The sequence below is a fragment of the Thalassophryne amazonica genome, chromosome 23 (genome assembly GCF_902500255.1).
Source record: "Thalassophryne amazonica chromosome 23, fThaAma1.1, whole genome shotgun sequence".
Classification (NCBI taxonomy): domain Eukaryota; kingdom Metazoa; phylum Chordata; class Actinopteri; order Batrachoidiformes; family Batrachoididae; genus Thalassophryne; species Thalassophryne amazonica.
This window is the reverse complement of record NC_047125.1, coordinates 28,088,904-28,103,633: the sequence shown is the minus strand read 5'-3', so window position 1 is coordinate 28,103,633 and position 14,730 is coordinate 28,088,904. Positions and strand designations below refer to the sequence as shown.

The following is a 14,730-nucleotide window of genomic DNA, read 5'->3' as shown; positions in this document are numbered from 1 at the left end:
AAATTTCAAGACGCATATATAAATGCTGGAAATACTGCTGGCTTCTGGCTCCTTCCCGTCTGTCTTCCTGTTACTCCTCCTCCTCCTGAGTGAGGAGTTGTACAGTCTGATGGATTGAGGGACAAAGGAGTGAGTGAAAATGGTTAAATTTACATTATTTTGTGATGGCTTCCACACAACCCTACAGGAAGGACTTTGTATGAATTTATTCGCTTAAGATCGAGTGAGGCAGTCAGTGAAAAAAGGGCCCTGAAATAGAGAAACTAAATAAACTATTATTTTCTGAGTAGTCACACATCCGCACAACTCTGCAGAAAAGAATTTATGACTGTAGCTGAAACACACGTCTTCCTTCTCTCAGCATATTTGTGGTTTTTAATTACCACATAGTTCAGATGAGCTTATTTACCAATTTCTTTCATTTCCAAAACTAAGATCTACTTCCAAAAGACTGTTGACCACAAATACATTTTACTTAACTGATTATTGTCAACTTAGTATTCAGATAGTATCTGCAGTAACTAGCAAACTGGCTATCCTAACCCAGTAGCTGCATTGACAAGCTAGCAAGCTAGCTTATGTTAGCATGTAGCAGATAGCTTGTTGCAGTAGAATGATGTATTATGCTAATTGTGTATGTTTTCCTCTTTAATTTTCATTTAATATTAGCAATTTGTGAAAGTTGTGCCAAATTTAAATGGCTCTGGACAAGAAATTAGCTCAAATGTTTAGTATACCGTCTTGCTTTTAGGCTGCTGTAGCTCAGTTAGCTTAGGCTAATCTGTTACGTTATGTCCCCTAAAATGACTTAAACAGAGGTGCCCAAATTATTTCTTGTGATTCATTCTTGTGAAGGTCCATAAATTTGCCTCGATGTAGGGCCTTGGGTCACAAATACACTTTGTTGTGTGAATTACATCCATAAAATTACATTATGAATGTTAAAGAAATTACTAAATCTAGAATGCAATTTCAGAATCATAAAAATGTTACTCTTTAATCTGATTATGAGTAATTTATCATTTGGAAAAGAGCTTTTCAATTGCTGTGGAGGGCCAAAACAAAGCAAGTGTGGGTCAGATGTGGCCCACGGGCCACAAGTTGGGAAATTAAGTGTGTGTGTGTGTGTGTGTGTGTGTGTGTGTGTGTGTGTGTGTGTGTGTGTGTGTGTGTGTGTCTGTAGACAGAGGAGTGGGCATTGGCTCTGTTCGACTTTCCTGGTCAGACCACAGAGGATCTGTCTTTCCACAAGGGGGCTGATCCAAGTGGTGGAACACGTTGATGCTGAGTGGAGGAGAGGAAGACTGGAGGGAGGGAGGGGCTTTACCCCGCCGCCTTCACGCAGCCCTGCCACAGTTCGACGCACGCGCTTATAAATACACAAGAGAAAGCAGGACACGGTGCGTATTATTAAAAACTGAGAATATCTAAACTAGACCTCGAGCCCTCTCCAAAACGTTCTAACTCACGTCCATCACCAGAGGGCGCTCATCATCGCACCTCATGCATTAACAGCTTGTATTGATTTCCAGCTCAGCCTATCACAGGCCAGCAGTGTGCTGTGGAGGGTGTGGCCAAGGCACTGTTTGATTTCTCTGCAGAGAGCGAAGATGAGCTCACGCTAAAGGTGTGTTTTATGGCGGCGTTGAGTAACGCCAACCGCGGTAAAGAAGGTTCTTATCAGTCAGAAATTTACTGATTTGGAGGCCAGTTTGTAGACTGTTTTTTATTTTTTTTTTTAAATAAACAAGTCCTCACTCCTTTGTTCCTTACCTTGTCAGGCTGGTGACGATCATAACGCAGGTGGAGCTGGTGGACGAGCAGTGGATTTGGGAGCTGTGGGCGGGAAGCGTGGAATTGTGCCTAAAAACTACATTTCCCATTCTGTAACAAATAAATCCTGAATCGCTAACAGCGTTCCCAACTGTGGGTTTGGAAGCAACCATCTTCTCCCATACCAGTCTTACCCATGACGCTGTGTGCACGTGGACGTGCACATGTATGACTGTTTTAAAATTTCCAGTGTTTCAATCTTCCATTAGTTTTTCAAAAAGCGTCTGTTTTACTGGTTGGAGAAACCGTAACATGAACTCTGAGACATGATGAAGCTGTGTCATCGCTGTGGCAACCAAGACCTTGGCTTTGATGTCTACTGCCGCGATGCCCGAAAGCAGGACGGACGCTTTGCTGCCTTTCCTAGAGAGTATATCTGATGTGTGGATGCCTCGCCAATTTCATGTGTCGCTGTGATTTTCTGCAACAAATTTTCACCTTGACCTTTTGACCTTTTCCTGATCCAGTTCTCCGTGTGCACTCCAGAGTGGACGGTGAAGTCGACTACAACCCCTGGCAAAAATGGAATCACCGGCCTCGGAGGATGTTCATTCAGTTGTTTAATTTTGTAGAAAAAAAGCAGATCACAGACATGACACAAAACTAAAGTCATTTCAAATGGTAACTTTCTGGCTTTAAGAAACACTATAAGACATCAAGAAAAAAAGATTGTGGCAGTCAGTAACAGTTACTTTTTTAGACCAAGCAGAGGGAAAAAAAATATGGAATCACTCAATTCTGAGGAAAAAATTATGATTATGGAATCACCCTGTAAATTTTCATCCCCAAAACTACACCTGCATCATATCAGATCTGCTCGTTAGTCTGCATCTAAAAAGGAGTGAACACACCTTGGAGAGCTGTTGCACCAAGTGGACTGACATGAATCATGGCTCCAACACGAGAGATGTCAATTGAAACAAAGGAGAGGATTATCAAACTCTTAAAAGAGAGTAAATCATCAGATGTTGGTTGTTCACAGTCAGCTGTGTCTAAACTCTGGACCAAATACAAACAACATGGGAAGGTTGTTAAAGGCAACATACTGGTAGACCACGAAGACATCAAAGCGTCAGACAGAAAACTTAAAGCAATATGTCTCAAAAATCGAAAAATGTACAACAAAACAAATGAGGAACGAATGGGGGGAACTGGAGTCAACGTCTGTGACCGAATTGTAAGAAACCGCCTAAAGGAAATGGATTTACATACAGAAAAGCTAAACGAAAGGCATCATTAACACCTAAACAGAAAAAACAAGGTTACAATGGGCTAAGGAAAAGCAATTGTGGACTGTGGATGACTGGATGAAAGTCATATTCAGTGATGAATCTCGGAATCTGCATTGGGCAAGGTGATGATGCTGGAACTTTTGTTTGGTGCCTTTCCAATGAGATTTATAAAGATGACTGCCTGAAGAGAACATGTAAATTTCCACAGTCATTGATGATATGGGGCTGCATGTCAGGTAAAGGCACTGGGAAGATGGCTGCCATTACATCATCAATAAATGCACAAGGTTATGTTGATATTTTGGACAATTGAAAGGATGTTTGGGGATGATGAAATCATTTTTCAAGATGATAGTGCATCTTGCCATAGAGCAAAAACTGCAAAAACATTCCTTGCAAAAAGACCCATAGGGTCAATGTCAATGAGCAGATCTGATTGATGCAGGTGTTAATTTGGGGGATGAAAATTACAGGGTGATTCCATATTTTTTTTCCTCTGCTTGGTCTAAAAAAGTAACCGTTACTGACTGCCACAATCTTTTTTTCTTGATTTCTTATAGTGTTTCTTAAAGCCAGAAAGTTGCCATTTGAAATGACTTTAGTTTTGTGTCATGTCTGTGATCTGCTTTTTTTTCTACAAAATTAAACAACTGAATGAACATCCTCTGAGGCCGGTGATTCCATAATTTTTGCCAGGGGTTGTAAGATCAAACCTAGATCAAAGTTTTGCACAGGTGATGACGGTCCGTTTGTATCAGGATCATGAAGCAGGATCCTAACCCGGAGACGTCGAGCCTCCATCTGACAACTTGAACTTCTCTATTTTTAGCTTATTACAAATTTTTGCTGTCAATTTTTAGTAAGTATGACACTTTCAAAGTCAAACTGTAGAGGTCCTAACCATGACGATCAGTATTCTGAGCAAGCCGAAATTACAAAACTGTATCAGAGTAATGTTTATGCTGGCTGCATTTTGCTACTTAATATTTTTAATTGATGCTCGCTGAGTGTTGTGAGAATTCAGCTTGTTTTCTGTGTAATATTTGAGGACCAAAAAGCACATTTCTACAGAAAAACATAAGTGAATTCTGTCATATTTCATTTTTGATCAGTGTTCAATAAAGCTTCCACTGTTTTAATATTACTATTTTCATTAAAGTTCACTAATTTGACATGCTTTAAACGGGTTATATGGTGTGTAATCTGTTAATTATTTGTATTTCACCATTAAATTTGATTTTAAAAATTCTCAGTTTGTATCAAGTCACCATGTATAAACAAACTTTATTCACTTTAAAACCCCTGGAGTTTTTATTTTTCTAAAACTGTTCTGTATTTCATCTTTCCAGTGAATTGTCTTTTTCTGTTTCTCAAAAAAAAAAAAAAATGAAATAATTTACTTATGAACCGAAGGTGACAGTGTTTTGAGGTAAAATGTTGGTTTCCTCTAAACCTGTCGTCAGCATTTTAGTGGCGACTCTGAAAGTAATTTTTCATTATTTCCTCCAAAAAAGGAGGGGCTTGTTTTAAGCTCTATTATGTCATAAAAGAGTGTGTATCGGAAGTCGGATTGTGTATGGATGCTTTTGTTATAAGGACAGCTATTGTACCTGGAAAGAGGTAAAAGAATTATCGCTCGCTGTCTGGTGGTGGTAATTTTATTTTATTTGTAAGAATTGTGAGTTTTACGGTACAAAAGCCTTTTAAGTTTCATTAAGCACAATATCTGTTTTCCTGTGCTTTGAGTAAGACAAGAAAACAGCAAAAATTTATTCAAGTCATTTATATTCAGGTAACGTTTAGTTAGCTTGCCTAACACGGAAGCTAATGGCTTCCCAAGACAGCAGACTTGAAAATGTTTTAACCCATCAAATGACTACATTAAAAATAATCTAATTAGGTATTGTGAGGCAGCTGCTGTTTGATTTTACAAATTAATTTTTAAATTGTTTGCAGCTTTAACATTTGATATATTTGCAGTATGATTGGCTTCATGCTGATTATAGCTAGCATGTTTACTAATGAAAAGACTTTTTTTTTTTAAATGCTTTTATTTAGAAACACAAGTAAAAATGTCATTTAGCTCGCAGACAGTACTACTTTGCAAACATGACTATGTTGTAATTGTGACGGGATTGTTGAAATGGATTGAACATTTTGAAACCATCTTTTTTATATTTGATGGTGAAAACATTTAATGTATTTATTTGTTTTTTCCAGAGTTGTTGCACTTTACATTAAAGAGAAGATGCCATATTTACCACATTTCACCAACTGCATCACTGACTGGAGCCTTTATGACTCATAAAGTCTTACCTGTAGCTTTGTTACATGCTAGCTATGCTATGGTGCTGTACCAACTCCAACTTTTTTTTTATGTCCGTGACAGATTTATAAATGGATTTGTAATAGATATTCTGTGTATAATCCAACATTTTAAATTCAAATAAATCATTTCAAATTATGCATTTTGTGTATTAATTTGACAGATGTTTGCTGATTGGTTTTAGTACCCTATAACTCAAAATGACAGGAAGTTAAACATTAATTCAGTCAAAATAAATAACAGTGAACTTAACATATATATGTACAAACTTACAAGCAAATAGTGTTTAACATCAGCCTATTAGTGCATCGCAGCTGAACATAGCATAAACTACTGTTGTCCTTGAATATAAAAAATACTGTTGGCATGTAGGTAGAGTGCAATAAAACAATTTTGCAAGATAGTCAAACAAAACACTGCAGAGTAAGATTTGAGCTAAATGATAAATATTGTACAACGTTGCTTCCAAAACCTTTTTCTGATTTGTATTTACAGTTACTTAATAATGAAAATTCTAGTCACCCTTCTGTTTTTCTTGTTTTTCTTTCCCTTTTTTTAGTCATGTTTTACACTCCTAATCAGGTGGTGGCGCTAATGGACTTAAGCTGCTACTCACCAGTAAACCAAGAAGTAGAAGTTAAATTGTTTTTTAAACTGTTTCACGCAGTTTATCAATTTATTGGTGAATTTCTTTAAATATTCTTCCCCTTTGAATGGTAAGCTTCCATACATTCAATTCGTTATTAGTGTTTAATTAACTTTTATGTGTTTTAAAATTCTGAAACGTACGATTTGATTATTTTGTACTTTTTTAAGCTCCAGCTAATTTTAACACATAACTGAATTTTGTTTACTGTTAACTAGAAAGACACTGACAGAGCGAGCTGTTCTTCCAAGTTGATTTAATAATACAGCAACTTAAGAAACATGAGCATTTGTGATCCCAGACAATAATAATAATAAATTATTACATTTATTTTATTTATTTATTTAGCTGCAAACACTTTCACCTTCATTGGCTTTTGGTTTGGATTACAATAAAGGTTAGTTAGGGTTTCATTTTTGAGAAATACATAAAAGGATTGGAAATTTGAACAATACTTCAACTTCCAGACCACAAATCTGTGTACTTCTGGGGGTTTTGTGCAGTGGCACAATTCTGATATGGTCCAGGTCCAATTTGGGAATGCACAGAACACGAGTGTAAGAGAAAACTGATCCAGATCTGAACTTGAAGCACCTCCCCCAATGCTTCCAATTCCACAAACGTTTACCTTGGAAAACAATTTCAAGGTCAAAGTGAGAGCAAATAAGGCACTTTTGGATGCAAAATGTACATCAGAGGGCTTTTCATTTTAAATTCAAATGTCCACAAAATCCACAATCGGCATCAGATCTGGATCAAACTTTGTTCAGGTGATAGTGAGTGCCAGTCTGCCCTCACTTTCAAATATGAGAGTGATTGGGGCACATTTGATTGAGGTATAATGTAAATATACATTAAATTGGGTTTTTAATATTACATTTAAATGGCCACAAAACCTGTAATCTGGATCAGATCCAGATCCAATTTTGTCAGTTGCTAAAGGATCCATCCCATCCTACATAACATTGATCTATTTAGACAGAGTTATGAATTTTAGAAAATTCATTCAATGTTAAAGGATAAGGATTTTTCCAGTTTTCCAGGATTTTTTCCTGACTTTGACCTATGACCTGAAAATTGAATCAGGTCTTGTCTATTAGGGTATGAATTCTCTGTTAAAAAAAAAAAAAAAAAAAAAAGATATATGAAAACTTGTGAGTTCCAGGCTGTTCACAAACAAACAAGGGAGAAAACACAAAGTTGGGTGGAGGTCATCACAACTTGAGTCATGGGGTATTTCTGAGAAAGATTTGTTGGATGTCATTGGATTAGAATTTTTTTAAATGCCACATACATTTATATAAAAAAAAAACTCCCCAAGTCCACATCTGAATATTGATTAAATAAAGGGGTGATTCTTTAACTACGGGTACTATTGGCCTTGTAAATGTAATTTTCCACCCACACCATTGCCTACAATATAAGCGCCTTGGGGCAGCTGTTGTTGTGATTTGGCGCTATATACATGTTCTCTGATGTCACTGTTTATCTCCATAGAAACTACCCAAACAATCTTTCATACAAACTGTTTAAAGGGAACATTACAGTGTTGTGGTGGAAATTACGGCAATAGTGTGGGACAACTACATTTTGTTTAAAAAAAAATCACAACAGTTGTATGACATTGAATACCCCAATATGTTTTGATTATTTTACTGATATTTTAAAACATTAGAAAAACGTTTCTTTACCATTCATTTTATCATTGAAGATCAAAAGTCTGGGTGTGGGACAAGCACAAAATGGCAATATTTGCATATAATGATGCTGAAAAAAAGGTGAAAAAGTCATCATAGACTACTAGAACAAATTTCTTAACACACTTTCATTGTAAGATAACTATAAATGTTTGAAATTTCCCCTTTTTTCTGTTTTTCATACAATATGATCAAGGACATAATAAGTGCCCGTAGTCTAAGAATCACCCAAAGAAGTCATTATTTAATGAGTTCTCCTTCTTGATAAGGTCACCATATTCTTGAATGCTTCAGAGATGAGTTTAGGGTTCTTAATAGGGTTCCTGTTACAACTCTCAGCTGACCAGTCATGTGGGAATAGGTAGTGGTATAATACACTTGAACAGCAGTACGAGTGAGACCACAGGAACTCGGACTCGGCAGGATAACATGATGATGCTGCTGCATTAGTTTATTTTCACAGTTGACTGCATCTTTTTCTCAATACAATTCGGGGCTTTTATTTCACCCGACATCTCGCACCCTGATGCCAACAAACATACATGTTTCATATCAACACACGTCACATTACAAATCATCATTAACACGCCCTGGGAACACTGCCATTCTTACGTGTAACACTTCTACATGGGGCTCGTTTTCCTGAAAGGATCTACAAAAGTCACAGAAGCTTGAAAATGTTTCTTTTTTTTTTAAATTGCAGTGCTTAATTAATTTTCCAGAAATGACTGACAAATAATAATAATAAAAAAAAATCAAAGCTTATAAATAATAAAGGTAAAAGAAAATGAGATTTTTGTTCAACAATTTTATAAGGTCCACCACCAAAACTTGCTTGCATCAGTATTTTTTTAAATTATTAGCATGATTCTTGAAAAACTAACTGAATTTCATGAAATATTGTACAAACATTTGCAAAAAGCAATGATTGTGGTATAGGTCCTGTTAAAATAATTACATTTTCATGAAACTCACTGAAAAGATTTTGTCTGTCCCCGAAATTAATCCAGTGAGGTTTTTGGAGTAGAAGCAGATAAAGGAGCGGAGCCAGTTTCATTTCAGTCTAGTTGTTAAAATTAAAATGAAGAAGTTAAAGAAGTTAAATTTGAGTTCATCCTTTCAGAGTCCCATAATCCAACCAGGTCAGACCCAGTTTTCTCACTCAGTTTGGTGGGGAAAATTTTTTTTATTTGTTATTAAATTAATATTATTCTTGTTAAATTTTAATACAAACAACATTAATAACATTGCTAACAATCCAACAAACTAGGTTTGCAAGAAAACAGAACCTTTGTGGAGGAGGTTATGAAATTGACTTGAATGGACAGAATCAGACTCAAAGACTTCTTTGAGGAAAACCAGCCCCGTTTGGTTCCAAATCCTAATTTCTTTACTACACTTTAGAAAAATTCCATACTCGTCTAAAAATGAGGCATGGTGTGGAATGATGACAGACACACTGCAGTAAAAAGTACACCCAAGTAACACAGTCGACCCACTCAGATCTCGCTGAAATCCACTTGGTTCTCATCTTTTCTTCACATGATTATTGCGAAATGTTAAACTCCTCCCACTTCTGAGCTACAGTTGCGTTTGGTTACAACAGAAGCAACATTGTTTCATTGCTCGAAGACTGTGGAAAGATTTAATATTAAAGAGTAAAATTTCAGGAACAAATCATAAATTCTGAGTTTCAAACTGCTTTTATCATGTTTGTTTTTGTGTTCAACTCAAGATGGCGCTAACGTAACGAGAAGATTTCAGCAGCTCGGCGACCCAGGTCAACCCAAAGCTGCTTTTTGTTTGGTTTAAAGCAACAAGTAAAGAGTTAAGACGATTGGGTTCATAGCAGGCATAAAAGGTCAAAGGCTGAGCCACTGATTGGACAATTTTGGCCAGGAGTCATGCTGTGTTCAGAGGCTGTGTTCGTAACCGTTCTAGCAAAATGCGAAAAAATGGATCAAGAATTGGTTAGATTATTTTATTTTTAATACAAAACCAGTTAATAACGATGTGCAGTATGGCCTGGGCCAAATTGGGTCCATGAGAACATACATACTGCAGGTGGCGCTGTTGATAACCTTTTGGTCAGATTTCAAATGAGTGACATGTTTCCACATTGATTCCTAATTGGAACATTCCAGATTTTAAGTCCAAGAACTCTCCTGGATCCAGTCTCCAGAACCCAAAGACCTCTTTCATTACATTCAATCAGCTCCCTTCAAAAAAAAAACCTTAATTTTCCTCGTTTCCAACATTATTTTATTCAAACCAGGTTAATGAATTTTGAAATGCTGAAATGTTTCTTCGTTTTTGTGGAAAAAATGTTTTCTGTGGAGAAAACGGTTTTCGCAGGGTGCTGACGTACGTCTGTGTTGCGATCAGTTCTTTTCGTTGCATTTTTTTTTCAAACTGCTACTGTTTTTCTACTTCACAACTGGCTCACACAGGGAGAGACGCGAACAGACAGGATCATATTTACAGTATTTACATCACATTTCATACTCCGTTAAGCTAGAGGCCGGAGGAGTTGGGGGATGCGCCCGTTGGCACAATCCACAGGGAGAATCTCAGAATAGTACAGCAGATAACTAAGAATTGTTCAAATCCAGTTACAAGCACCAAAATTTGATGGTGTATACCTTTTGGTACATATTTTAGAAGACTAATGTTAGCCATTTGAATTTTCAATAGGGGGCCAAGTAGGGGTCAATTGAAGAATTGCACAGGGCTCAAAATTAAAAAATGTTCCAATCATATTGAAAGAGATTCCACATTATGCATCTGATTTTAAAGGTTCCAAAAAGGTATAGTTTGGACCATCTATGGCTGACTGTTATGGAGTTATGGGGTAAAAACAGCAAGAATGGTGACAGAGGTCCATTGCACAATTTTGGTTAAAAAAAAAAAAAAGAGTGGTGCAAATTATTGGTTGAACTAATAGGATTAACAAATGGAATAATTCTGACTATGTTGAGTGTTTGGTCTGCAAGGTAAAAGTCAAACAGTGTCAATTGTCCATTGGATTCTGACATGTGACATATGTTACCCTGTAACATCATAACTAAGCATGACACATGGTGCAGACTATTCCTTTTTAAAACCCTATTAACTCAACCGATAATTTGCGTCACATTTTACAATAATTTTAGCAACTTTAAGTTCTGACCCTTGTACAAACTGATTTTAACCTTTGTCATCATTCTTGCTGTTTTTACCCTCCGCCAAGGAGGTTATGTTTTCGGTCGCGTTTGTTTGTTTGTCTGTCTGTTTGTCAGCAGGATAACTCAAAAAGTTTTGAACGGCTTTTGATGAAATTTTGTGGAGTGGTGTTCCGGATCACGATCCGGATCCAGGAATTTTTTAAAGGATTCTTCACCATTGCGGGATGGGGGAATTTTGACATTCTAGTTTCTAACGCCACAAAAACAAGGCAGAAAGGATTGAAAAAAATTAGGGTGTAACATAGTCAAATGTTCTATCAAACAACAAAGTTTGGTGATGATCGGATCCGGATTCCGGATCTGGTGATCCAGAATATGCAAAAATATAGGGAAAATAGAAAATGTGTCAGTATGAGGTGACAAATGAAGCTAGAGATGCACAACTAACACCAAATTGTAGCTGAATCTGTACTGATTCAGTAAGGTGTCATCAGATTTGATGTAGCTTCAAATGTTATGGAGCTAGATCCAGAAGAAAACCGCCATTACCGAAAAAATCGTTTTTATACAATAACTTTTGAACTAATAAAGACATAAAAGTGATTCCAAGTTCTAGTGCTATGTTTTCATGGTCAAGGATGTCAAATATAAAGGAAAGAAAAGTGTATGTATCATAGGTTTGGTTGGAACACTGAATTGTTGAATAGATCACTGTGCCAAGGAGGGAATCTCTTTCGGGTCAGTGACCCTATGGCCTTGTTAGTAAACGATGTCAAATACAACACACTGCAAAGAGGAAATCCCTCATGACAAACTATACAAGGCTGGGGAGCACAATGAATTTATTAGATGAAGGACTATCATTTGGCATTATTATATTTTAGTGGCAATGAATATCACTATCCAGATTACTTCACTTAGCAAAAGCAAAGTGATGAGTCAGCAGTATACTCAGCAGTGGTTAAGTTCAGGTTCAGTGCACATCACTGTACTTTGTTCAGTGATGTGCACAATTTGGCTTACTGTCGTATATATTCTGCTTCGGTGCACTTCACTGAATATATAGAAGGTGCACTTCATTATGAAGCACATGCAACACTTAAAAAATAGTTCTATTTCAGAATTTACTGTTATTTATTTAGAGAAGTGTTTCATAAATGTTAAAAAATTAATATAGTTGCAGTTTAGTTGAATAATAATTGAATTTTGTCTCTCATTTGTTTTTGTCTATAAGCACATGCAATATCAATATCAGTGCTCAGATGACAGTAGCTTCTGGGAAAGGTGCAAGTTGCAATAAACTGTGATGCCAAGCGCTAAGGATACATGCTATCCAGTCACAGCAGATGAAATTTTTTTTACTACTGAGCAAACATCATTGTTAGACTTTTTTAGGTTCAATGATTCCGCGGCGTGTAGATGTTATGGCGTCAGTGACCCCATGGCCTTGGCGGAGGTTTTGCACTCTCTTGAGTGCTTCTAGTTACCTCATAATTCCATAACATTCAGTCATACATAGTCAAAACTATACCTTTTTGGAATCTTTGATTTCAGACACATAATGTGGTATCGCCTTCAATGTGACTGGAGCATTTATTAATTTTGTCCCCTGTGCAATTCTTCAGGTGACTCCTACTTGGCCCCCTATTGAAAATTCAAATGGCTAATGTTATTTTTCTAAAATATGTACCAAAGGGTATTCACAGTCAAATTTTAGTGATTTAAAACCAGATTTGAAGGATTCCTTTGCAAATATTCTGTTATCTACAACCCCTGGCAATAATTATGGAATCACCGGCCTCGGAGGATGTTCATTCAGTTAATTTTGTAGAAAAAAAGCAGATCACAGACATGACACAAAACTAAATTCATTTCAAATGGCAACTTTCAGGCTTTAAGAAACACTATAAGAAATCAAGAAAATTAAACAACTGAATGAACATCCTCCGAGGCCGGTGATTCCATAATTTTTGCCAGGGGTTGTACTACACTAGAACACTGTGGAACATCTCAAATTGAAAAAAGAGGTTTGCAAGTTAATTTGAGATACCGTACAGAGAAGAGGTGAGGATGAGTGACCATGGCACTAAGTGGACCTTATCCATTGTTTTTAGTTTTTAATTCCTGAAAAAATCTGCAGTATTTGCTTTGACTATGCGGGCAAACATCTGATTCAACACTTACGTATTCTAGAACTTGACAGATTTTTGGACAGTCCAAACAGTGTTGGCACAAAACGTCTCATATCTCCTCATTGGATTTTACAGTGGACTGAGAGTTCTTTACTCAGGAAGTACAAAGTTTAAATGTTTAAGGGTAAACATTTGCGTAAGAAGTTCAGTTTCGTGTAAAAGCTCCAAAAACTAAAAACAATGAACGTAGCGTGAAGAAACGCTGGAGTCTAAGGGGACTAAATGGAAGAAATCGTTGAGCTTTAACGCATTACAAGGAATTCATTGGCAGCGTAAACAGGCACAGTGTTCGCATATCTCCTGGGATCAGTGAGCGCCAAGTTGGACAACAGAGGAAAAGTCCTTTGGGCCAACAAAGAGAAAGAGCTGGAGGGTAAAAGGCAGGAGAAATGGGGCATTTCTCAAAATACATGGAAGACATTGCGGTCGCCAAGAGGCAGGGAGAATATAATCCCTAACTGAGGACCATTTGTATATGAAGAGTGTCTCTACTAAAGTGTGTCCAGGCCTTGTTTATAGGCTTTAAATGACAAGTGTCAGAGCTGGCCTCAGGGGGATGAAATGGGATTATGTCCAAAAGCACCTGCACAGCATCCCAGTGTTGTTCGATATGTGTCGTACGAGCAGCAGTGAGCGTGCGTAGATCCTTCCTGGTCTGGAAAAGACCCATCCTTTAGAAACTTCTGGCCATCTCACAGGTCCTTACCCGTAAGGAGGTAAACACTTTCCCAAGATACAGCAGCAGAGACGGGATTTGTGTAATTTTCAGTCGATTACCATAAGTACTATCCAGACTAGATGATCGATGACGGCAAGATCACTTCTTAAGTTTAAAGTTGTAGAAATGTTGCATGAGAGAACTTTGTTTTTCCAGTAGGTGAAACATAATGCATTTGAGACAAGATGCTGGGGGAACATCTAGAAACAATGTGTTCCAGTACCACAGCAGAGACAGGTCTTTAGTTTCCAGTCCACTCAATCAGATTGGCTTGGGAACAGAGGAAATTCACTTGAATTCCAGTCATTAAAAGAGGAAGTATTCTAAACTAGCAATATTTCCAACTTCCAAAAAGGAGATCTTCTGGATCATTGAGGAGAAAACATTTGGAGTAGATCTGATGTCATATATTACATCCTAGAGCAGACATAATCCAATAGCTTCCATTTGTACTCAGTGATAAGGGTTGGAATGGAATTTGGGTCTGTTTGGTTTCCATTGAGTAAATTAGACATTAATTAAGATTTTTGGAAGTACTTCTTCTCATTAAGCAGTGAGGGATCTTGTTTAGTTCCAAGGGATCATAGAAGACATTTCTCTAGGATGTAGATTAAAGTGTGTGCTTGGTTTCCAGTTGAGCAGCAACCAATTTTACAGTGTGTGAAACAGGAGACAAACCAAGAGGTCAACCTGTAGATCTACAGTAGATCTGATGAAATGGTTTGGAATCTAGATCCCAAATAGTCTTGGTGCTAACACATTTTTTTTTTTTTATTGCATCTTAAGTACCAATGTTAGACCCTGTGAAGGTCCATTGGAGATGGCAGACCAGGTATTCTTAAGTTTTGCAATTGGTGCATTTCATAAGGGCATAACATGAAATACCTCTCAAAGTTGGTTTGAATTACGTGTTCGAGTACCA

The 14,730-nt window shown here is 37.1% G+C and overlaps 1 long non-coding RNA gene across 1 annotated transcript; it reads left to right on the top strand.

Annotated features, from left to right (window-relative positions):
* Positions 1-1,309: 1,309 nt before the first annotated feature.
* On the top strand, positions 1,310-1,846 carry LOC117505230. Its single transcript, XR_004559052.1, has 3 exons — positions 1,310-1,400; positions 1,533-1,627; positions 1,782-1,846. It is a non-coding gene; the product is annotated as an uncharacterized LOC117505230 (long non-coding RNA).
* Positions 1,847-14,730: the final 12,884 nt, after the last annotated feature.